Source organism: Nelumbo lutea, chromosome 1, assembly GCF_056320005.1.
Source record: "Nelumbo lutea isolate HS-2025 chromosome 1, American lotus-T2T, whole genome shotgun sequence".
Taxonomy (NCBI): domain Eukaryota; kingdom Viridiplantae; phylum Streptophyta; class Magnoliopsida; order Proteales; family Nelumbonaceae; genus Nelumbo; species Nelumbo lutea.
The window spans coordinates 172,811,359-172,835,654 of NC_142684.1; the positions used below are offsets into that span (position 1 = coordinate 172,811,359).

Consider the following 24,296-nt stretch of genomic DNA (forward strand, 5'->3'; position numbering starts at 1 on the left):
AAGTAATTTCGGCTGATATGTGGCTGCATAGAATTACACAGCCATGCCATAACCAAATAGTTCTCTTGAACCCACTTGGTGTATGTCGGGTCCTCCTTGGAAGGTTCTTTCGCATCTCCCAAGAGGTTACCCGGTTTTCCCCTTCCTCCAATAGTCATCATGGCTAATTGAGCCCACTCCAAGTAATTTGACCCATCAAATCTCATAGTTGTAATATGAAACCCGGTTTCAGATACACTACCATAACTGTTGTTTCCAAAACTACTTTCTCTCTGACCCTTAAACTCCATCTTTGATCAAGAATCAGTGGCTACAAACTGTTAGAGCCACTATACCAGAAAACAGAGTAAAAACAAGCAGGTCTGAAATCTGATCAGAAACCAACACAAATCTGATCTGATTCGAAATCTGATCTGAAACCAACCCAAATCTGATCCGAAATCAATCGCCTATCACAGTATATGCAAGAAATCAACTCAAATCTGATCTGAAATCAATCGGCATGCACAGTACCAGGCAGCCTGTCAATCTGAGATGCTATTTTCTGAAATCACTACTGTGGAGCCCACTACTGCGAGATCAAAATTAGGGTTTCAACTGTAGGTCTGAAATAAGTGCTCAGCTGCACTCTCCAAGCAGTCCGCACAAGTGAGACTTGTCGTAGGGTCAATATGAAGCCCTAAAACTGATCACCTCTGAGAGGGGGGGGGGTTCGGCCCAACAGTCAAACCCTAGAAACAAACTTAAAAACAGTTCGGCCTCTCCTTCTAGATAGGTCCAACCTATCTCGACTGATTGCAGTCTCTGAAACTCAATAAAAAAAAACTTATGGATTTTGGTTTACTGCCTTCCAAGGTTACCTGAACCCTAACCTTCACTGCTTCTTCCTGATTACCAACTCTCTACAAGTCATGGCAAGTCTTCAACTGCTGCGAACCTCTCCTGGTAATCTCCAAGATTCAACCACCGAATACTTCTTCATAAGCTTCCAGCCCTAGCTAGTCCTCATGTGCTCGGCTGGACTAGACACACATGAGAAGCCCTAGATAGACTCTGATACCAAGTAGAAGATCAAGACTATAATCAGTCTTGAATCCTAATAGGTTTTAGGTTTACAAAACAGAAGAAAAGTGAGAGAAAGAAGAAGGAATAGAAGAGAAACAAGAGAACACAAGGGGTTGAAAGGAGGGACAGATTCTAACAGATCTGCCGCCGCCACTCTCTTATTATTTATAGGTTATGTTCAGTACATAATGGAAAGGACAGATCTGCCCTTAGTACTTACATGATAAATAAAGTAAATAAAAACTGAAATAAATAACAACTGAATTAACAGACTGACTCAAACTGACATTACTATAACTGAAACAAATAACTACACATGCTGTCCTACGAACACAGTGGGGACCACTGCTGTGGGGCCCACATCAGTGTTCTCTACATCATCTACATATACAATGAGGTATACTGCCAGAGGTCCACTCCTCTTCACAAAAAGAGTATGATCAGACTGTGTCTGCACATAACCAAAGTTAACAAGTGTTGTTCTAAATCTCTCAAACCATGCTCTAGGGGATTGTTTTAGTCCATAAAGGGATTTCTTCAGCTTGCATACCTTTCCTTTCATATCAGTTCGTACATCCCTGGAGAAAGAGACATATAAACCTCCTCATGCAATTCACCATTTAGAAATGCATTCTTCACATCCAATTGATAAAGGGGCCAGTCAAAGTGAACAGCTAAAGATAGAAGAACCCTCATAGATGTCATCTTGGCAACAGGTGCAAAGGTCTCCAGATAATCAATCCCATATATCTGTGTATAGCCTTTTGCAACCAGTCTGGCCTTGTAACTTTCAATGGTGCCATCAGCTCGATATTTGATAGTAAAGACCCACTTGCAACCGACTGGATCCTTCCCTTCAGGCAAATCAACCACTTCCCATGTGTCATTCTTGTGTAGGGCATCAATTTCAGACCTCATAGCATCCCTCCATTCTAGAATATTAAGAGCTTCTAACACAGACCTGGGAATAGGGTTAGAAGCAACAGAAGATAGATAGGCAAAGTATGAAGGAGAAAGCAACCTGTAAGAAAGGTGCTTGGAAATGCAGTGAGCAATGCACTTCTGTTTTCCTTTCCTAACAGCAATGGGAATATCAAGGTCAGGGAAGGATGACTCCAAGGGTGCTGAAACTGTACCTATTGTCTCATCTGTGACTAGAAGTGTATGAGGCTCATGTGTTGTAGGAGAAACAACCTGCTCATTTTTTTATCTTTGCCTTTGATACACCATGGGATTGAGGATAGGACGAGGAGGTAAAGGTGGAAGAACACTGGGACAGGGAGAATGGAACGACTAATCCGCCCTTGATTCATTTGAAGGAGAAACAGACTCATCAAAAGACTCAACTGGAACCATAAAAGGGAGAAATCCGCCCTTGTGACAAATCCTCCCCCTGTGGACAATGTCCATCCGGAGAGGCACCATAAAAGGGAGAAAGCTCATCAAAGGTGACATCCATTGAGACATACCAAGTGCCAGTCTTTGGATCAAAACAACAGTAACCCTTCTGTGTGGGGGAATAACCAAGGAAGATACACTTGTGGGCTTTGGGTTCAAATTTATGCCTTTGGACACTTGGAACATGTACATAACAAGTGCTGCCAAAGACACAAAGAGGAATAGAAAAAAGATCCTTGTCCGAATGAAGGAGATTGAAGGGAGACTTAAATCCTAAAACCCCGGATGGCAAACGGTTTATAAGGTAGGTGGCTGTGAGAACGGCATCACCCCAAAACCTTGTAGGAACATGTGAGACAAACAAGATACTTCTTGCAACTTCAACAATATGCCTATTTTTCCTCTCAGCAACTCCATTTTGTTCTGGGGTCCTAACACAGAAGCTTTGATGAATAACCCCCATGTCAGAGAGATAGCAGGATAGGTTCTTCTCAAAATATTCTTTTGCATTGTCACATCTGAAAATTTTAATCCTGGTATCAAATTGGGTTGGAACAAATTCATGGAATTGTCTTACAAGTCATGGAACTTCATCACGGGATTTCATTAGGAATATCCAAGTGAACCGAGAAAAGTCATCAATAAACAATATAAAATATTTGTAACCACCCATGGAGGGTAAGTGGTAAGGCCCCCACACATCAAAGTGCACAATATTAAAAGGAAAAGAAGATCTTTTATTGCTCAAAGGATAATTGTTTCTACAATGCTTTGATAACTCACAAGACTCACAATGAAGACTGGACAAACTAATTCCCTTAAACAGTTCAGGGAATAGATGACTCAAGGCAGAAAAAGACAGATGACCCAAATGATGATGACACAAAATAATCCGACTAATAGACTCAGAAGAAACAGACCCGAAAGCAACATTCCCAAGATGATTAGTGCATTATCTCGGAGTATCAAGCAGGTATATTCCGTTCGCCTCATGGCCACTCCCAATCACCTTCTGAGACTCCAGATCCTGAAAAACACAGTAGGAAGGAAAGAAAGTTACACAACAGTTTAGTGACTTGGTTAAACTACTTATAGACAACAAATTTGTATTTAGTCTAGGTACATGAAGGGCAGAAGGTAGGAACAAGGAATCTGTAGCCTTGATGGTTCCCTTGCCAGAAATAAGGGCAAGTGAACCATCAGCTAAGGTGATTTTATCACGTCCAGGAAGTGGATCATATGAAACAAACAAGGTAAAAAGGTTGGTCATATGATCAGAAGCACTTGAGTCAATAATCCAAGGGATCTTAAGATTACCTGAAGTGGGTGCATGATTGGCAGAGGCCCTTATACCTGAATGAGCAAATGCAGAAGAAGCTGAATTTCCTGAAAGGTTGGAAGAAGAAGTCACATCCTCTAGATGACTAATCATCTTCCCAAACTTTTCATATTCTGCTTTCATGGCTGCCAACTGTGCACAAGCAGACATCTCTTCAGTATAGTACTTATCACTATCTGGCCCAACAGGCACATTTGCACTTCCTGTCCTTTTACTATCATGTTTTTTTTTTTTGAAATCGAATAGGAACAAGATCAGGATGTAATTTCCATCATTTGTCTTTGGTATGCTTCGGCTTCTTGCAGTACTCACATACAACTTCTTTCTTCCCTGAGCCACTAGATGTCCCAACAACACCTTTGGGTTTAACCTCCATATTCGCAAAGTGATCACTAATACCAATCCCTTGAATTTGAACAACCCTTCTGCTCTCTTCACTGCTCACCAAAGCAAAAGCTTGTGACAATGAGACACCCTCCTTGGAAAGAATATTTTGTTTTGTGATATCATATTCTGGGTTTAGTCCGGTTAAGAACTCAAACACCCTGTTCCTTTCAACCAGTTTTCTATAAGTCTCTGCATCATTGGTGGTGTCCCAAGTTACAGCTTCTATTAGGTCAATTTCTTGCCACAGAGACTTCAGGGTTGAGAAGTATACAGCTAAAGGTTTCACCCCTTGCCTTAAATTCTTCACATCACTTCTCAATTTATAAGCTCTAGCCACATTTAGTTTTTGGGAATAGGTTTCTGCAACATTGTCCCAAATTTCCTTTGCTGAATTCATCCATAGGTAGTGTTGGCTAATTTGTGGCTGCATTGAGTTCACAAGCCACCCAATGACAGTGTAATTTTCTTGCATCCACTTCTCATAGGATGGATCATCTTCTGGGGGAGCCTTCTTGATCCCGGAAATAAACCCCCACTTTCCTCTACTACATATATAAATCTTTACCGATTGTGACCATGCAAGATAATTAGTTCCATCTTTTAACTATGGTCACAGTCAATAAAGAATCACCTAGAGTCCCCTGAACCGGTCCAAATTCAGCACCAATCTTGTTTTCAAATTCTGAGGAGTTCATCATGTAAACACTTCAAATATGATTTCAGATGACTTCTACAAGTGTACCAAATGAGGATGAGCAAGGACTGAGTTCAACCAACCTCAAGACAACAATACACAAGGCCAAACTACACCCGAAAGTTGCAAGAACCAAGACTGAAGTATAACCTTGGTTCGGCCTTCAAGAAGAAATCAAAAAACTTCTAAGCACTGTGCACTCAATCGAAGTTCCTTTCCTAATCAGGGACTTCAAGGTAATCACCAAAAAGTAGCCAAGAAGAGTAAATACCAGTCCGTATTGATGAAGAGGCCTTTTTACAAACACGGTGTGGGCAATAGAGAAGACCCCACTGTCAAAGGTGAAAAAAAGCCTCAAGAACAATCCGTACAGGCCCCCAAAACACAGCCAAAAAGAAGCAACAATTTGCAACACTGAATCGAAGAATGTTTCGACAGTTTTGATAGTCCAAAAAGGAGTTAAAACAACCAAGAAATCTCTGGGTTAAACCAGATTAAAAGACATCCGAGTAGAATATTTAAGCTTCAAATCAGAAACCAAGTCGTTTCCCTTTTTTCTCTGATTCTTCCTGGCCACCGAACCCCTTCTCCAAGAGATTTGAGTCTTGGGCACCTTCCAATGTCCTCCAAGAATCAGGCAACACGAGCTGAAGTTTCCAGCCCTAGAGTACTGAAGTTCAGGCCTACTCTGATACCATGAAGAAAACTGAAGAGAACAGACCTCGAGAGTTCGGCAATGAGGGTTTTGAGAGTGAGAGTTTCGAACATTACTCCCTCTCAGCACCCTAACACTATTTTATTAAGATAAATTTAAATAATTACAAGGAGGCCCTTAGTTGGGCAAGAAATTACAAAGAACATAACATAGAAAGGATGGGCCCGGAATAAGGCCCATTACAGAAAAGAACATAAACAGTAAGAAAGAATAAACAGCCTATGGGCCATTTGGCCCATCTTCTCTACAGTTAGTGAATTCAACGCAACCATATATTAGTCAACACTATTTATTGATGAATTTAGCAAAGGGAATATGGGATAGGGTAGCTGAAACTTATTCTCAAAAACTGAATGTGGCCAGGGCATATAAGCTGAGAAGTGATGTGAATAATTTAAGGTAGGGGGAGAGACCTTTAGCCATTTACTTCACAATGCTGAAATCCCTTTGGCAAGAAACTGACCTAATGGAAACTATTGTCTAGTAAAGTGCTAATGATGCTGAAACCTACAGAAAATTAGTGGAGAGAAACAGGGTTTTTGAATTCTTGACAAGGTTGAATCCCGAGTCCAACTTCACCAAACAAAATATCTTAGCCAAGGATAGTGTATCATTGCCTCAGGCCTATACCTTGGTGAGTAGTGAAGAAAGCAGGAGGTAGTCCAAGTTCAAGGGGCCGGTCTAAGTGACCATTTTGCCAACATGGGGTTGAAACCGAAGGGAACTACAAGAAGTTTAGGTGGTCCAGGATAGAGAGAAGTTGTGTGTAAGTACTATAAGAAACCAAAGCATACAAAAAATAAGTGTTGGAAACTACATCCGGAGCTTCTTCCTCCTCGTTTCCAAAAGAAGACTGATAATGTGAAGACAGGAAGTGCTAACATTGCCACTATTCCAGATAATGACAGATGCTTAACCGATGAGAGGACTGCTAGTGAACAGTTAGCAGTTATGAGGGTAGAATATGAGAAGTATGGGAGGATGAGTCACCTAGAGAGTGCAACATCTTCCTCCAACCCTCCGGAAAATTCAACTTCCACTGCATTTGCTCATTCAGGTATATGAGCTACTACTAATCATACAACTATCTCAGGTAATCGTAGGATCCCTTGGATTATTGACTCTGGTGTGACCAGTCTTTCCACCTTGTTTATATCTTATGATTTGCTTCCTGGCCATGATAAGATTACCCTAGCCAATGGCTCTCTTTCACTTCTACTCTTCATGTACCCAAACTAAATACAAACTTGTTATCTCTAAATGTTCCTGAGTGGAAAGAAGTTGTTTTTGAGGAGATGAGAGATTTGGAAAAGAATGCTACTGTTAGACAGTTTTTTGTATGCCCTTAGCTTCAATCTGATTTGATGTGCTTTTGTTATTTAGTGGAAATAAATAAAGTGCATGTTTGATTCATGTTGTTTGGTTTAATTCTGTGTAAAACCCTAAAACTGGACATTTATAGAGACTCATGTTAGTTTTAAATGTTCACAGCCGTTGGATAAGTCTGGGGAGATTTATCCTGCCAAGGCTGATACTGGTGTGCCACCAAGTGTTGGGATGGCCTGTCTCAGCCATCAAGGTAAGACCCGAGGCACATGCAGTATGGGATTACTTGAATCCTTGAACCGGACCAGATTTCTAGTATTGCCCTGGACCTTGGAGATAGATGGGCAAAACTGGAAAGTTACACCTGACCCCTAGACTCGATTATGACATTTCACTAGGTGTTGGATCAGGCTGCCTTTGATATGCCATTCAGTGAAATCCTTAGCGGGGATCAAAACCTGGGTATGTTGGGGCAGTTTGAGAATTCATCTGAGTGGGTGATCATAGTGACAGAATCAGCCACTTTGTCGAACAAAGGGTAATGATCAGGAATGCACTCTCTCTGATGGAAACCAAACTGCCGGCAGTTGATTTCAATCGTTGGAATTTTGTTTTGCAAAATTAATATATTTATATATATATATAAGGAATGCACTCTCCATGTGAGAGGAGAGTGCGGCACTGTTCCTTGCAGCCGAGGGAGAGGTCCTCTCTTGTCGGGCAGTGCTTGATCATTAAGGGCTGAGAGGTTAAGTGTAAGACCATTGAGGATAATACCTAATGGGCTAATCTTGTATCTGCCCACAGTCCCTGGGTTTTTATAAGATGGCTTGGCCCAGGGACCACTTAATGTAAGTGTTGGGCCCATAGGGTCCATATGATGGACTCAAGGGGTTCATTGAGTTTTTCAGTGAATTCGGCTGGGCCTTGTATTAAAGGCTGGGCCGAACCCATGTGGCTGGTGTGTAGATCAATGCTTGGGTCCCACGCCATACAAAGAAGCCCAACTGGGCAGCAGATTGGAAAGTAATTAGACACTGAACACTTAATGGGCCAGAAGCCCATTTCGAGGTGGGCTGATATGATCACCCATCCTTGGGGCGAATTTGAGATTAAAGTTAGTAAAAGGATTGGGCCTTTAGCCTTATCCACTCTTAGAGACCAAATTCAAATTAGATTTGAATCTGGTAACCTCCTGATAAGATCAAGAGTAAACTAACTCTATCTGCAGAAAGGATTAAGATTATCCCCTATCCAAATACTGATTTGGATTGGGATAACTCCTAATAAGGAGGTTTCTTAATTAAGAAGAAAGGAGGAGAAAAACAAACCAAGATAGAGAGAATTACAGCAGATTTCGAACCAAGAAAAATCGCAAGAAAGGTTCCTGCGAATTGAGATCAGATCTCATACTCTCCAGAAAAGAGAAAAAGCAGTTCAGCCTTTTTCGATTTGGAGATCTCCTCCTGCCGCCGCCATCTGCCATTGCAAGATTAGATCTTTGCAGAAAAGAAAGTCAAGAAATCTGTTCTTGACATCAGTCTTGCAAGAAAGACTGAAAAAGATTTAGTGTTTAGTACTTCCAGAGGATTCTTGTGAAGGATCCAGTGTCTAGGACGCACCCTGCTGGTTCTGTTCCATTCACAGCTGTGTCATCTTCAGCAGGAACGGATCTTGGAGCATTCTTTGGGCGTGAACACCAACTTTGGGAGATACTGCTTCTCCGGATCAGGTATATTCCTCCCATTTATCTTTTGGTACAGATCTGGTTTGATTATGGTTCAAGTAGGATCCTTGAATATTGTATTCTAAATTTAGGGAATATGATTCCCAGTTGGGAGAAGGTAGGAAATTTTTTGAAATTCGCCCACCCATTCCGCAACCTTTATGGCGTCCATTAGATGGATCCTACCATTCTTTCAGCTACTTGGGAGAAAGTGGATCTGTCGAATGGAAAGACAGTTGTTGGTTGTAAATGGGTGTTCACTCTGAAGTACAACTCAAATGGATCCTTGGAGAGATATAAGGCTCGCCTAATAGCTAAAGGCTTTACTCAGACGTATGGAGTGGACTACTCTGAGACCTTTTCTCCAATGGCGAAACTAAATACAGTTCGAATACTCTTATCTGTTGCAGCTAACCTTGACTGGCCACTTAATCAGCTGGATGTGAAGAATGCCTCTTTGAATGGAGACTTGGAAGAAGAAGTATATATGGAGCCTCCACCTGGTTTCATTGAGAAGTTTGGGACTAAGGTATGCAAGTTAAAGAAGTCTCTATATGGACTTAAACAGTCTCCTAGAGCCTGGTTTGAAAGATTCACAAAGTTCGTTAAAAGTCAAGGATATAGACAAGGACAATCTGATCATACTCCTTTCACAAAAAGATCCACCGAAGACAAGGTATCGGTTCTGATTGTCTATGTTGATGACATAATCTTGACCGGAGATGATATTGAAGAGATGAGCAGACTAAAGCAGACCTTAGCCAAGGAATTCGAGATTAAAGACTTAGGCCAGCTAAGGTACTTTCTTGGAATGGAAGTGGCTAGATCAAAGAAGGGCATTGTGGTTTTGCAATGAAAATATATTCTAGACCTCTTGAAAGAAATTGGAATGAGTGGATGCAAACCTTCAAACACTCCGATAGAAGTTAAGGCTAAACTCGAAGAAGTTAAAGATGGGGTTCTAGTAGATGCAGGTAGATACGAAAGGCTGGTAGGAAGATTGATTTACTTGTCAGATACACGTCCTGGCATTGCCTTCACTGTGAGCATGGTGAGTCAATTTTTGCACTCCCCGTACGAAGAACATCTTGAAGCTGTGTATCGAATTCTTAAGTATCTAAAAGGCACACCAGGAAAAGGACTCTTCTTCAAGAAAAATGAGATGAGAGGGATTGAAGTGTATACAGATGCGGATTGGGCAGGCTCAATCACTAACAGAAGGTCAACTTCGGGGTACTGCACATTTCTTTGGGGCAATTTAGTTACTTGGAGAAGCAAGAAGCAAATTGTAGTTGCTAGTGTTAGGTTGAAGGTTTTTTATGTAGTGATGGTTTGGCTGATAAGAGTTCTTATTAGCCTGTATTTGAGTTTAAGTTATTATGTACTAGGCCTATGTTAATGGGCCCAAGTTTGTTTAGTGTTTTAAGTTGTCTAGGTGTCCCATCACTAATCAGGGGCATTCCAGTCTTTTTTTGTAACATTGTACTATACTTTAATATAAATAATAGTATTGTCGACTGGGTTATTCAGTTCGACAGTCTCAGCATCTCTTGGTCTTCTCCTCTCTTCTGCTACTTCGACTACAGCACTTCAGCTTTCATGGTATCAGAGCATTGAGCACCTTCCTGGTTACAACCGACGCCATCTCCTCTCTCCTGTTGTCTTTCTTCTTCTTTTTTTCATCTTGGTTGCTGCTGTGAAACCCTAGGGTTGCAGGAGAACAACACAAAGTTCGAACCTAGGGTTCCCCTTGGTTGTAGGGCGCAAGGGAAGTAAGACCCAGAAGCTGATGTCCTACTAGACTGTTTCTAGTAGTTAGCAGCTATTCGATTGCTAAGAGAGGTCTATATAGGACAAACCTAGTTGAGGACTGATTTCAGCAGTCCTAGTATTGGCCGTAAGGAGGGGCACTCTCTTTACAGTTGCAGTACCCGAAGTTCAAGTGGAGTCTACATAGCACAATAATGGAGAGCCCTTAGTTCCAAGTCGGTTACCAGCCCAGAACTCCTCACTTGTTGTTGTAACTAAACTACTTCAGAACCGAGACAGTCACGACAAGTCTGAAACTGTGTGGAGAGCTGTCAGAACCTGTTGTGAACACTTCGGCTAATCAGAACCTGCACCAGAACTGCTTCAGAACCTGCTTTGATCACTTCGGCTAATCAGAACCTGCTCAAGAACAGGTTCAGAACCTTCATAACTGCTTCGGCTAGTTGTAATCAGTGTCATCTACACAGAGGCTGCAGTCAAGATGTCTTCAATATCCGGAGAAGTTTCTTCTAGGGGTAACAGACCTGCAGCAAGGTCTTCAAATCTGGAAAACCCTAATCTGCACAGCTTGCAATTACAAGTGTGTTGCTGGATGAATACAACTTCAAGGAGTGGTCAGTTTCCGCAATGCTGTTTGTTACTTCCCGTGATCTCACAAGCTACCTAGATGGGAGCAAGAAGGAAACTGAAGTTGGCAGTACAGAGTATGTTGTGTGACGCAAGGAGAATGCCACAGTTATGTCCTGGTTGCTTGCCTCTATGACTCCACCTCGAGTTGCCAGTATTGTTCATCACTTTCCTACAGCAGCCAAGATTTGGGAAAAGGTGTCTAAGACCTATAGACAGAAGAAAAACAATGCTAGAATCTACTGATTGAATCAAGACATTGCTGCCTTAAGGCAAGGTGATATGACAGTTGCCACATACTTTGCAACTCTAGAAGGTCTTTGGGAAGAACTTGACCATCACTTGATATTAGATTGGGAAAATGCCAGGGACAAGGAGAGACATGATAAGCAGATTGAAGAGAGCAGAGCCTTCAAGTTCTTGGCTGGTATGGACATAGTGTATGAGGGTATAAGGTCACAAATTCTGGGGAGAGATGAATTTCCCGAGTTACACCATGTTTATTATCTGGTGAGGAATGAAGAAGTCAGAAGAAAGGAGATGCAAGTTGACTCCCAGACTCAACCAACTGAACAATTTGGAGAACACTCAGCCCTGGTTTCTACTAAGGGAAACAGACATCCAGACAAGAAGCACCTCAAGTGTACTCATTGTGGTGGTGAGACATGTAAAAGAAAAGTGTTGGGTCCTGTACCCTCACCTGAAGCTAGCTGCATTAAGAAAGGACAAGAAACAACAAAAGGGTCATGCGGCAAGTGGGAATCTTGTCACCAGCAACAATGGTGACAACTCACAGAATATACCAACAGTGTCTTCTTCTCCTATGGGACAGGTTGTTGATTCCTCTAGAACTGGTGCTTTGGGCTTCACTACTAATGAGGTAGAGGTCCTTAGCAAGGCATTAACCCGTCTAAGGAATAATTCTTTTGCTTCCACATCTCTTGTCAGATCAGGTACTATCTTAGCCTTCAGTGCCACTAGCTCTATTGACTCTACTTCTTGGGTTATTGATTCCAATGCTACTGACCACATGACACATATGTCTTCCCTATTCTCTTCATATCATTTGTTGTCTGGTCAGGATAAGATGAGAGTTGCTGACGGGTCTTTCTCCACCATCTCTGGCAAGGGGGTAGTTGACCTCTCAAATCAGTTTTACATGTTCCCAGTCTTACCTCAAATCTTTTGTCTAATTCAAAACTTACCAAAAATTTGAACTGTAGTATAACTTTTTTTCCTACTCATTGTGTCTTCCAGGAAAGATTGACGAGGAGAACGATTGGGAGCAGTTATGAGTATGGAGGCCTCTACTATTTTGATGCAAACATCGGTTCAGCCTTACAAGCATCTGCTGCTAGTAGTCCAGAGAGTGTGGAGTCAATAGCTAGGTTGCATCTTTGGCATGCTAGGCTAGGTCATGTGTCTTTCTCTTTATTAGAAATGTTATTTCCCGAATTATTTAAGGGCATTTCAAGTCAGAGTTTAATCTGTGAAGTATGTCAAATGTCAAAACAATATAGAATTGTTTATCCAATTTCCAGTAATGAAATTTGTGCTCCTTTTGATTTGGTTCATTCTGATGTCTGGGGCCCTTCACCCATTGTTTTTATTGATGGCTTCCGGTACTTTATCAATTTTATTGACCACTACTCTCGATGCACATGGATCTACCTGTTAAAAGGACGGGATGAAGTACCACGGATAACTATGGCATTTTGCAAGATGATTGAAACACAGTTTAATAAGAAGATTAAGCAATTCAGGTCAGATAATGCTGCTGAATACTTTGAAAAATCCTTTAACTTATTCATGGAAGATGCTGGCATATTACATCAGTCATCCTGTGCTAATACCCCTCAGCAGAATGGGGTTGTTGGCTGCAAGAATAGACATCTATTGGAGATAGCTCGAGCCTTACTATTCCAGCACAAAGTCCCCAAGCAGTACTAGTCTCAAGTTGTACTTACTGCATCATATCTGATAAATCGGATGCCATCTAAGGTGTTGGGTATGAAAATCCCTTTCTCTGTTTTGTGTCCCACTCTTCCAGACTTTCCCCTTCCTCCTCGGGTCTTTGGCTGTATATGTTTCATACATGTGAAGGATTCCAAGAAAACCAAGTTGGATCCTAAGGCTACAAAGGGAATATTCTTGGGGTACTCTCCTACACAAAAGGGTTACAAGTGTTATGACCTTGTCTCCAAGAGAAAGTATGTCACCAGAGATGTGGTCTTCTTTGAGTCTCAACCCTATTTTCAGTCTTCTCAAAATCCTCTTCAGGGGGAGACTAATGAGATGAAAGAGGATTATCATTCTCCCTCCTTTTTTGTTCCCTTATCTGCCTCGAGTCTTCCATCCTCTTCTTCTACTCCTTGTTGTGGCATTCCGGGTCAACCCAGTGAGGCTCCCACTGTGCCAGTTACCTCTCCTGATGCTGCAAATGTTCTTGAAGGCTCCAGTAGGCAATAGAAAGAGATACTCACATACAACAGAAGAAAAAGGGGCCCCCAACCTCATGACAACAACCAATTGGACTCGGATCAATCTGTCTCTACAATCCAAGGTAATTCCAACTCACATACTTCTGATTTGGATCTTCCTATTGCTCTCCGTAAGCCTATCCACTCTTGCGCCACCCCGCACCCCATTGCCGATTTTGTTTCTTACTCACATTTATCTCTTGCCTATCACTCCTTTGTGTCTGCTCTTTCCTCTGTGCGTGTTCCTTTTAGGTACTCAGAGGCTGTGTCTGATCCAAGGTGGAAAGAAGTTATGAACGAAGAGATGAAAGCCCTAATGAAAGCAAGAACTTGGGAATTAGTAGATCTACCAGAGGGGAAGAGCATTGTTGGGTGCAAGTGGGTGTTTATTGTAAAGCACAGGGAGGACGGGTCCATTGAAAGGTACAAGGCCAGACTTGTGGCAAAGGGATTTACTCAAAAAGAAGGGATTGACTACAAAGAAACCTTTGCCCTAGTAGCAAAGCTCAACACAATTCGGGTTCTACTATCACTAGCAGCAAATTTTTCATGGGAACTTCATCAGTTGGATGTGAAGAATGCTTTCCTAAATTGTGACATTCATGAAGAGGTATTTATGGAACCTCCACCAGACTATGACTTTGGTAGAAAGGTGTGCAAACTGAGGAAAGCATTATATGGGTTGAAGCAATCTCCCCGTGCATGGTTTAAGAGGCTTTGTGGGGCCATGAAGAAAGTGGGGTACACTCAGAGTGGTGCAGACCATACCTTGTTCATAAGGAGACAGGATAGCAAACTTACTACACTCATTGTTTATGTGGATGATATGGAAATTACCGGGAATGACTTGGAAGAGATAAAAAGACTGAAGGAGTTTCTAGCTTCAGAATTTGAGATCAAAGACTTGGGCCATTTGAGATATTTTCTTGGGATTGAAGTTGCTAGGTCAAGAGAGGGAATCTACATATGTCAGCAAAAGTATGTTCTTGACCTCCTAGAGGAAACAAGCATGATGGGGTGTAGGCCAGTAAATACTCCAATAGAACAGAATCATGGCTTACAGGAATCAGTAGGGGAGGACTACTGTGATAGAGAGAGATACCAAAAATTGGTAAGGAAGCTGATATACTTATCCCTCACTTGGCCATATATTGCTTATGTTGTGCATGTTGTCAGTCGGTTCATGCACTCTCCAAAGATTCCTCATATGAAAGCAGTTGAAAGGATTCTCAGGTACTTGAAGACTTGCCCAGGAAAGGAAATTCTATTCAGGAAAAACAATAGAATTGAAATTGAAGCTTATATTGATGCAGATTGGGGTGGTTCTGTTGGAGACAAAACATCAACTTCAGGATATTGTACATTCGTGGGAGGGAACCTGGTCACATGGCGCAGTAAGAAGCAGAATGTAGTTGCTAGATCAAGTGCGGAAGCAGAATATCGAGCTATGGCTCACGGGGTTGCTGAACTCCTATGGCTCAGGACCCTTCTTAATGAGCTTGGTATTAAAGTTGAGGGTCCTCTCAGACTGTATTGTGACAACAAGGCTGCCATCAACATTGCAAATAACCCTGTGCAACATGACAGGACAAAACATATTGAGATTGATCGACATTTTGTTAGAGAGAGAATAGTCTCGGGAGAACTCTGCATTCCTTACACTCCATCTGAGATACAAATTGCAGACGCACAGACTAAAGGGTTGGTTGCAGCAAAGTTCATGGACCTTCTTAGCAAGCTAAACATGATTGACATCCATGCTTAGCTTGAAGGGGAGTGTTAGGTTGAAGGTTTTTTATGTAGTGATGGTTCGGCTTATAAGAGTTCTTATTAACCTGTATTTGAGTTTAAATTATTATGTACTGGGCCTAAGTTTGTTTAGTGTTTTAAGTTGCCTGGGTGTCCCATCACTGATCAGAAGCATTCCAGTCTTTTTTTGTAACATTGTACTATACTCTAATATAAATAATAGTATTGCCGATTGGGTTATTAATTTGACAGTCTTAGCATCTCTTGGTCTTCTTCTCTCTTCTGCTACTTCGACTACAGCACTTCAGCTTTCAACTAGAAGCAGTGCTGAGGCTGAATTCAAATCAATGGCTCAAGGAGTGTGTGAGGTTCTTTGGCTAAAGAGGGTGCTAGCAAATCTTAAGAGACCAGTGAGTTTTCCTATGAAATTGTATTGTGATAACAAGGCAACTATCAGCATTGCTCATAATCCGGTTCTACATGACAAGACTAAACATGTTGAGATTGACAGACACTTTATAAAGCAGAAACTTGAATAAGGAATAATTTGCACTCTGTTTGTACCAACCACTCAGCAAATTGCAGATGTTTTGACTAAGGGCTTGTTGAGACAACCATTTGAACTTCAAGTTGGCAAGTTGGGCATGATAGATATCTTTGCACCAACTTGGGGGGGACTGTCAACAAGATATGATTTGCGGCAAATTAAGAAAGATATGATTTGCTGCAAATTTAGAAGGATTTGATTGATTACAGATTTGAATAAAATTAGGAAAGATTAGATTTGAATAAAATTAGGAAAGTCATATCCTAGGATTAAGGGAAAGATTTAATCAATCCCTAATTGAGAGAAATTCTAGGAGTAATTGAGAGAGATCCTAGGAGTTTGTCTCTCCTATCTTTTCTTATTTAAGTTGTATGCTCAACATGTTTTATCAACACATTATCAATACAGAAGTATTTCTTTTCTCTCTCTCTTCATTTCTTCTTCTCTTCCTCTTTATTTTTCCACACCAGTCTTCATTGTGAGCCCTGTGAGTTGTCAAAACATTGTGGAAGCAATTACCCTTTGAGTAATAAAAGATCATCTTCTCCATTCCATATTGTACACTCTGATGTTTGGGGGCCATACCACTTACCCTCTATGGATGGCTATAAATATTTCATCTTGTTCACTAATAATTTTTCACAATATACTTGGATATTTTTTATGAAATCCTATAATGAAGTTCCCAATCTTGTGAGGCAGTTCTATGAATTTGTTCTTACTCAATTTGATACTAGAATCAAGATTTTCAAATTTGACAAACCTAACATGTTATCTCACTGATTTGGGGGTTATTCACCAGATTTCTTGTGTTCAAACTCTAGAACAGAATGGAGTTGTTGAGAGAAAAAACTAACACATTGTTGAAGTTTCAAAGAGTATCCTGTTTGCCTCAGGATACATTTATTGTAAATGGGGTTATTCACCAGATTTCCTGATGTACATTATGACATTTATTGTAAATGAATAAAGTACATATTTGATTCATGTTATTGTGGTGTGTTTCAGTGTAATACTCTTAAACTTGACACATATGAGACTCGTGTTAGTTTAGAATCTTCACAGCCGTTGGATAGATCTGGGGAGATTTATCCTACCAAGGCTAACACTGATGTGCCGCCAAGTTGGTTGGGGTAGTTTGTCTCAGCTGCCAGGGTGAGACCTGAGGTACATGCAGTGTGGGTTTTTTTGAAACCCTGAATCGGACCAGAATTCCAGTATTGCCCTGGACCTTGGAGATTGATGGGCAAAACTGGAATGTTGCACCTGACCCCTAGACTCGATTATGATATTACACTAGGTGTAGGATTGGGTTGTCTTTGATATGCCAATCAGTGAGATCCTTAGAGGGGGTCAAAACCTGGGTATGTTGGGATGGTCTGAGAATTCATCTAAGTGGGTGATCATAGTGACAGGATCAACCCCTTTGTCGGACAAAGTGAACGATCAAGGATGCACTCTCTCTGATGGAAACCAAAGCTGTCGGCAACCGATTTCAACCGTTGAAATTTGTTTTGCAAAATATATTTATATATAGATATACATTATATATATATATATATATATACATTATATATATATATATATATATATATATATATATATTATGGTTTCAAAATGTTTGCAAAGGTTTTAATTCCCGGGATCCATGTGAGTAGAGAATGCAGCACTGTTCCTTGTAGCCGAGGAAGAGGTCCTCTCTTATCGGGCAGTGTTTGATCATTATGGGCTGAGAGGTTAAGTGTAAGACCATTGAGGATAATGCCTGATGGGCTAATCTTGCATCTACCCACAGTCCTTGGGTTTTTATAAGGTGGCTGGACCCAAGGATCAATTAGTGTAAATGTTGGGCTCAATAAGAGCCCATGGTGATGGACTCAGGGGTTCACTGTCTCTTATAGTGAATTCGGCCAGGCCTTGTAACAGAGGCTGGGCTGAACCCATGTGGCTGATGTGTAGATCAATGTTTGGGTTCCACGCCATACAAGGATACCCAACTAGGCAGCAGTTTGGAGGATAAGTGAGCACATGGACTTAATGAGCCTAAAGCCCAATTCGAACAGGTTTAATATGATTAATTAAAGAGGGGCGGTTATGGGATTTAGATTAGCAGATAGGATAAGGGGTTGTCCCTATCCACTCAGAGAGTCCAGATTCAAATAGAGATTTGGATCAGGAAACTCCTAATTAGATTAGGAGGGCTGATCTTTATCTGCAAATAAGATAAGGGATTATCCTTATCTCTTAAAGAGAGTCCAGACTGCAAATAAGATAAGGGATTATCCTTATCCCATTAGGAGGGCTATATACAGACTCAGTCTGATTATACCCTCTTTGTGAAGAAAATAGGCTTTTTGGTGGTATATCTTATTGTCTATATTGATGATATAGTAGTGACTGGTACTGATGTAACAGGGATTAATGACCTTAAATCTTTCCTTCATTTTTTTTGGATAGATAACAAAGACTTTTATTAATAGATATTAATAAAAAAAGATACAAAAAGAGGGGTAAAAACTCATAACCCTCCCAAGAAAGCATTTCAAATTACAATGTTGCCCAAAAAAATTAACTCTTCCCACCCCTTGTTTGGCCAATGAATCTATCAAAGAATTGGCGCACCTCTTAGTCCATTGAAACTTGACTTCCATATTTTGTATGAGATGTCTTTCTTTTTTTCATTTAGAAACTTCCACAGACTAGAAGTATCCTTCATTAACCAATTTATGGGCGACTTAGAATCACCTTCCACTATCAATTTTCTGATGTTTAACTCTTGAGCTCTTTTTAACCCTTCCAAAACAGCCAATATTTCAGCTCTAAGAGAGTCCCCCCATCCAATAGAACCAAAATACAATATGATAATTCAACCTTCATCATCCCTGGAAGCTCCCCCTATACCTGACAGACCTAGATTTCCTTCGCTACTGCCAACACCAGATTTCTAAAACAAATGGACAAGAAACCAAGAAGTGATAACAAGTCTCACCATTCTTCTTACAAGGGATGCACCAATGTGGGGATAAACACCAATTAGGCCTCTTTCTTTGAAGTAAGTCGCAAGTGTTACACTTTTCAAGGAAAACTTCCCAACAAAATGCACTAATTCTGGGAGGAATTGGTCTACCCCAGACTTCCAAAACTGGAAAAGGGATTCCAAAGACAGGTAGGGAATGAGCCAGTTCTTTGAAGAAAGAAGAGCATGAGAAGACACCCGAAGGAGGAGCCCAAATCCTACTATCCCTCCTAAGGGGGTCAATAGCCACCCCCTCAAGAATTTTTAGCAAGTCAGCAATGAGGTTCAATTCCGGGTCTCTAAGGGCCCTTCTATAACCCAAATTCCAATCAATGGTTGAATTAGAGGTGGTTAACAAGGTGGAGGTTGGCTCATTTTTAAAGCGTGATAAAGAATACAAGGAAGGGAAGAGCTCTTTTAGCGGAGTGCTTGCCACCTAAACGTGATCCCAAAATTTCACGCAGTTACCGGAGCACATATCATAAATGATTAGAGGAAGAAAAGAGGGAACTATGGCATGAATTGCTTTCCAAGGATAAGCTCTCGTAACCCTAGCTGAACCTGCAGAATCCCAGCCATCCGCTGCTTGCCCATGAATACTTAACTTGAGCCCATAAATTATCCCTTTCCAAAGTCAATCTCCAAAGCCATTTCCCCAGCAAAGCTTCATTCTTTTTCTGCAAATTGCCTAAAGCAAGTCCACCATCACTTTTGGTTTTAGTAACTATATCCCACCTGACCCTATGATCCTTTTTCTCCTCTCCTGGTTCCCAATAGAAGTCTCTCATTAACTTCTCCAAAATCCCACATTAAACACCGACAAAAAGTACACAGGCAGATTTGTCAATGTGGAGTTAATCAGAGTTATTCTGCCTCCCATGGATAGGTAATTTTTCTTCCAAGATGCTAACCTCTTAGTGAATCTCTCAATCACCGAGTTCTAGAAATGGCAATCTCACAACCCAAAATTCGGGCTCTATCCACCACCTCACTTTCACTCAAATTAATGCCAATCACACGGCTCTTGTCTAAATTCACTTTAAGATTAGTCACCTGCTCAAATATATTGATCACTTGCTTTAGATTACTCACCCAACTTACCTCATCCCCACCACAAAAAAGAATTGTGTCATCAGCAAACTATAGATGTGTTACTAGAACCCTATTCCTCCCTACCCTCTAGCCTTTCACCAGGTTTCTAGAGTCTGGCCTCTCAATGAGTTTTCCTTGGACTTCAGCAATTAGGGTAAAAAGGAAAGGAGAAAGGGGGTCTCCTTGTCTGATGCCCCCGGTAGACTGGAAATGGTCCACCACCCTACCATTCACTAAAATGGAATAGTTGCAAGTCCTAATACATCCTTTCACCCACTTGCACCACTTCTACCCAAATCCAAAAGACTCTAAGACTTCCAATAGAAATGACCAATCCAGCAAGTCATAAGCCTTTTCGAGATCCAATTTGCACACTAACCCTTTCTTCCCACTTCTTTTGAAATCTTCCACACTCTCGTTTGCAATTAGGATTTGATCCACGATTTGTCTATTCTTCACAAAGGCACCCTGATTTGGGGAATTTATTAAGGGTAGCACCTCTCTAATCCTCCGAGATAGCACCTTAGCAATGATTTTATAGAGGTTGTGTACCAAACTAATGGGTCTGAACTCTTTGGGGTGACAAGCATCACCCTTTTTTGGAATCAGAGCCAAGGTGCAATTTAGACCTGGATTAATCACCCCTCTTTCAAAGAATTCAAAAAAGACTTTTTGAATATCCTCCTTTAGTACCTCCCAGCAGTCTTGATAAAAAGCCATCAAGACCAGGTGCTTTAAATCTATTCATTGAAAATATGGCTACCCTTATTTCTTCCAATTCAAAGCTTCTCTCCAACCACACCCTTGATTCTTCTGGAAGTCTTGGCCACTCCAAACCCTCAATCTATAATCTGCTAGACAAAGGCCTTCTAAAGATTGATTTGAAGTGGTCCACAAAGGCCTCTTCAATCTCCTCCTGCTGAGTTAGTATTGCATCATTAATCACTAGCTTAGAGATCAAGTTCTTCTTCCTCTTGCCAGTGGCTATAGCATGAAAAAATTTGGTGTTTCTATCACCCTCCTTTACCCACTTGTGTCTAGTAATAGTCTCCAGCTAATTTCTTCTTTAAAGAGGACATCCTCCAAGTTTTTCCTCAACTCCCATCTAAGCTCCTTATCCCTTTCCCCAAACAAACCTTGTTCTTCTTTTGCATCTAACTCCTCAATCAGATTCATCAACTGTTGTTTTCTTTCCTCAAGCCTCCCAAATTGAAGAATATTCCATTCTTTGATTTTGTTTTTCAATTCTTTCAGCTTCCATTGAAATTTCATACCCTCCCAATTGGCCCTTGGATTACTTGCTACCCACCATTCTTTCACTTTCTCCTTAAAGCCTGGATGGGATAGCCACATATTCTCAAATCTAAATGGGATTGGTCCTCTATTCCTAAGCTCCACCTTACTAATCAAGACTGACCAATGATCAGAGGTGACTTTAGGCAATATCCTTGACTTCAAATATCCCCAATGTTCTTCCCAATCAGTAATAAAAAGAAATTTGTCTAATTTCGAATAGATTGGATCAGCTTGGAGATTGGACCATGTAAAATGATTATGTGACAAATTCAGTTCTTTGAGCTCAAACATATTAATAAACTCATTGAATTTCCTCATACTTGTAGTATTTCTTTGTTGCACCTTGCTACACTCCTCAGCGAATCTAATTACATTAAAATCCCCTCCTAAGCACCAAGGACCTTCCCATAATCCTCTTATATCTCCTAGTTCTTCCCACAACTCATTCCTCTGCCTATATCCATTGGGGCCATATACATTAGTTAACACCCATTCAAAACCATCACCCACCTGCTTGAATTTGACAGAAACTGAAAACTTTCCAACCAATTCTTCAACTCCTTCAACAACTTCATTTTTCCACAATGTCACTATTACTCCAAAAGATCCCTATGAGGGGCTCATTGCCCAATTGATACCATTTGCTCTCCAAACACTTCTGGCCCATCTACTATTAAATGTCATGAGATTAGATTCCTGAATTAGGAGTATATCTGGATTTTCTTTTCTTAGCAACTCCTTTATTAACACCCTCTTTCTTGCATTCCCCAAACCTCTCAAATTCCAACTCACAATCTTCATATTGCCTTCTTTATCTGTCCCTAATCTCCTTTCTTCCTATCTTCCTCCTTTCCTTCCCCTTCCCTTTCTTTCACTGACTTTTTTATCCCCTTCCACATCTAGCTTCAGCCTTTCAACTTCACTCATCTTTCTTTTTCTCACCTTCCCTTCTTCTTTTCTATTCTTCAAGTATGTTTTCAGCTCATTCAAATTTTTTATTTTACAACCCAATTTTCCCACAAATTCAACCAACGACTCTTCTTTTGCTTCTTCCCTTTCAAACTCCTTTGATTCCTTCTCTTCTGTCCCCCCACTCTTTCTATATTCCACCTCTTCTCCAGTAATTTTATACCCTTTGTTCGCATTTTCCTTTTTTTTTCTCTAGGGCTTCCCTTGTCAATACATTAAGCTCTTCCACTATCATGCTCCACACTTTCTCCCCTCTCTTCTCTTTCTCTTGTGCCTCAATTTCATCATGGGCAAACGGCAAGGAAGCAGCTTTGGAACCTGGAGTACAAACAGCAAAACCAGAGCTGGAGTTAGTACCAAAACCTAGAAATGAGTTTGAGGTAGATTCGACAAGGGTGTGGACTTCACAATTCACTCCCAGAATAGATTTTTGCAAGGAACTTCCTGAGCCTGATTCACAATCGCAGTTACTTCCATTGCTCTATCATTTATCCCCCCTGTTATACCTTCATACAGAGTTTGAGATCAAAGATCTTGGGGGAATTGAGGTACTTTCTTGGCATAGAAGTGACTCAGTCTAAGGATGGGATCTTTATCTCTCAACGAAAGTATGTGCTTGACTTGCTCATTGAAGTAGGCAAGATGGGTGCAAGACCAATAGCTACACTTATTGATACGAGTCACAAACTTTCTGCCTTAGATGGAGAACTGTTGAAGGCTAAGGGAGTCTTCCAGAGGTTACTAAGGAAATTGCTTTATCTTTGCATGACTTGGCCGGATGTTGCATATGCTGTCAGTTGCATTAGTCAGCTCATGCATGCTCCCAGGGACACTCATATGGCAGTAGCAAAATGAATTTTGTGTTATTTAAAGAGTACTCCTGGGAAGGGAATTCTATTTGTTAAGCATGGTCATATGAAACTGGAGGTTGATGCTGACTGGGTACGAAACATTGATGATAGGAGGTCAACTTCTAGGTAATGTAGCATGGTGGCAGGTAATATTGTTTCTTAGAGAAGCAAGAAACAATCAATTGTTGCCAGATCTTCTGCTGAAGCCGAGTACAGAGCCATGGACCATGGAGTTTCTAAGTTACTTTGGCTTCGATCCTTGATGGAGGAACTGGGTGTTGAGTATGATAAGCCATTAATGTTATATTGTGATAATCAGGCTGCTACCAACATTGCTCACAATCCGGTGAAACATGATAAGACCAAACATATTGAAGTTAACAGACAATTTATCTGACAAAGAGTGGCTTTTGGAGAAGTTTGTCTGCCGTTTACTACTTCTGAAGAACAGTTATCTGACATCCTTACCAAGGGAATCTCCAAGGCCAAACTTCAGCATGATACTGGCAAGCTTGGCATGATTGACATCTATGCTCAGCTTGAGGGGGAGTGTAGAGAGAATGGGCCGAATGGCCCATAGGCTGTTTTATTTATCTATTTGTTTATGTTTTATGCTGTTAATGGGCCTCAAAATGGGTCTTTCTAATGTTATGTTTACTTAAGTTAATCACCCAATTAAGGGCCTCTCTGTAAATATTGTAAATTATGTTTAATGAAAAGGGGATTAAGGGTAAGAGAGGTTTCATTCGAAAAATCCTTCTCTAAACCCTATTTGCCGCCATCTTCTTCTTCTCCTTCTCTCCTCTTGCTTCTCTTTTCTGCTGTTCTCTATCACCTTTTTGCACCTTTTTAATCAATCTGTTTGTTTCGAAAGATTGTTTTCCTTCTCAAAGCAAGGAGTCAATAGGGAAGAGTTGCTTTGGGCCTGTTTTTTAGACAGTTTGTATCAAAGGGTTCACCATCCGGCCCTTGGATGGTGGCAGATGTAATTTTTATCCATTATTAATGAAAGTTACCGTTTCCCATAAAAAAATAAATAAAAAAAAAAGTAGTCATAACTTGGATTAGAGCTGAAACCTTGGACTTAGAGGCCTTTGGTAAGACAGGCACAAGTTCTAGGCAGAAGTATGAATAGCTCATTCGAGTGCCAATGACTGCAAATGTCTCGGTTGATGCTCTAGAAAAAGCAGGAGCAAGAAGAGAAAGCTTGGAGTGGGCAACAACTGGGCTGCGGCTGAATTTGTAAAGT

At 40.9% G+C, this 24,296-nt stretch overlaps 1 protein-coding gene across 1 annotated transcript in view; it reads right to left on the reverse strand.

Annotated features, from left to right (window-relative positions):
- ZDS (zeta-carotene desaturase) overlaps positions 1 to 24,296 on the reverse strand; it is a 57,629-nt gene that overhangs the window by 30,289 nt on the left and 3,044 nt on the right. The gene's annotated exons all lie outside the window — the stretch shown is intronic.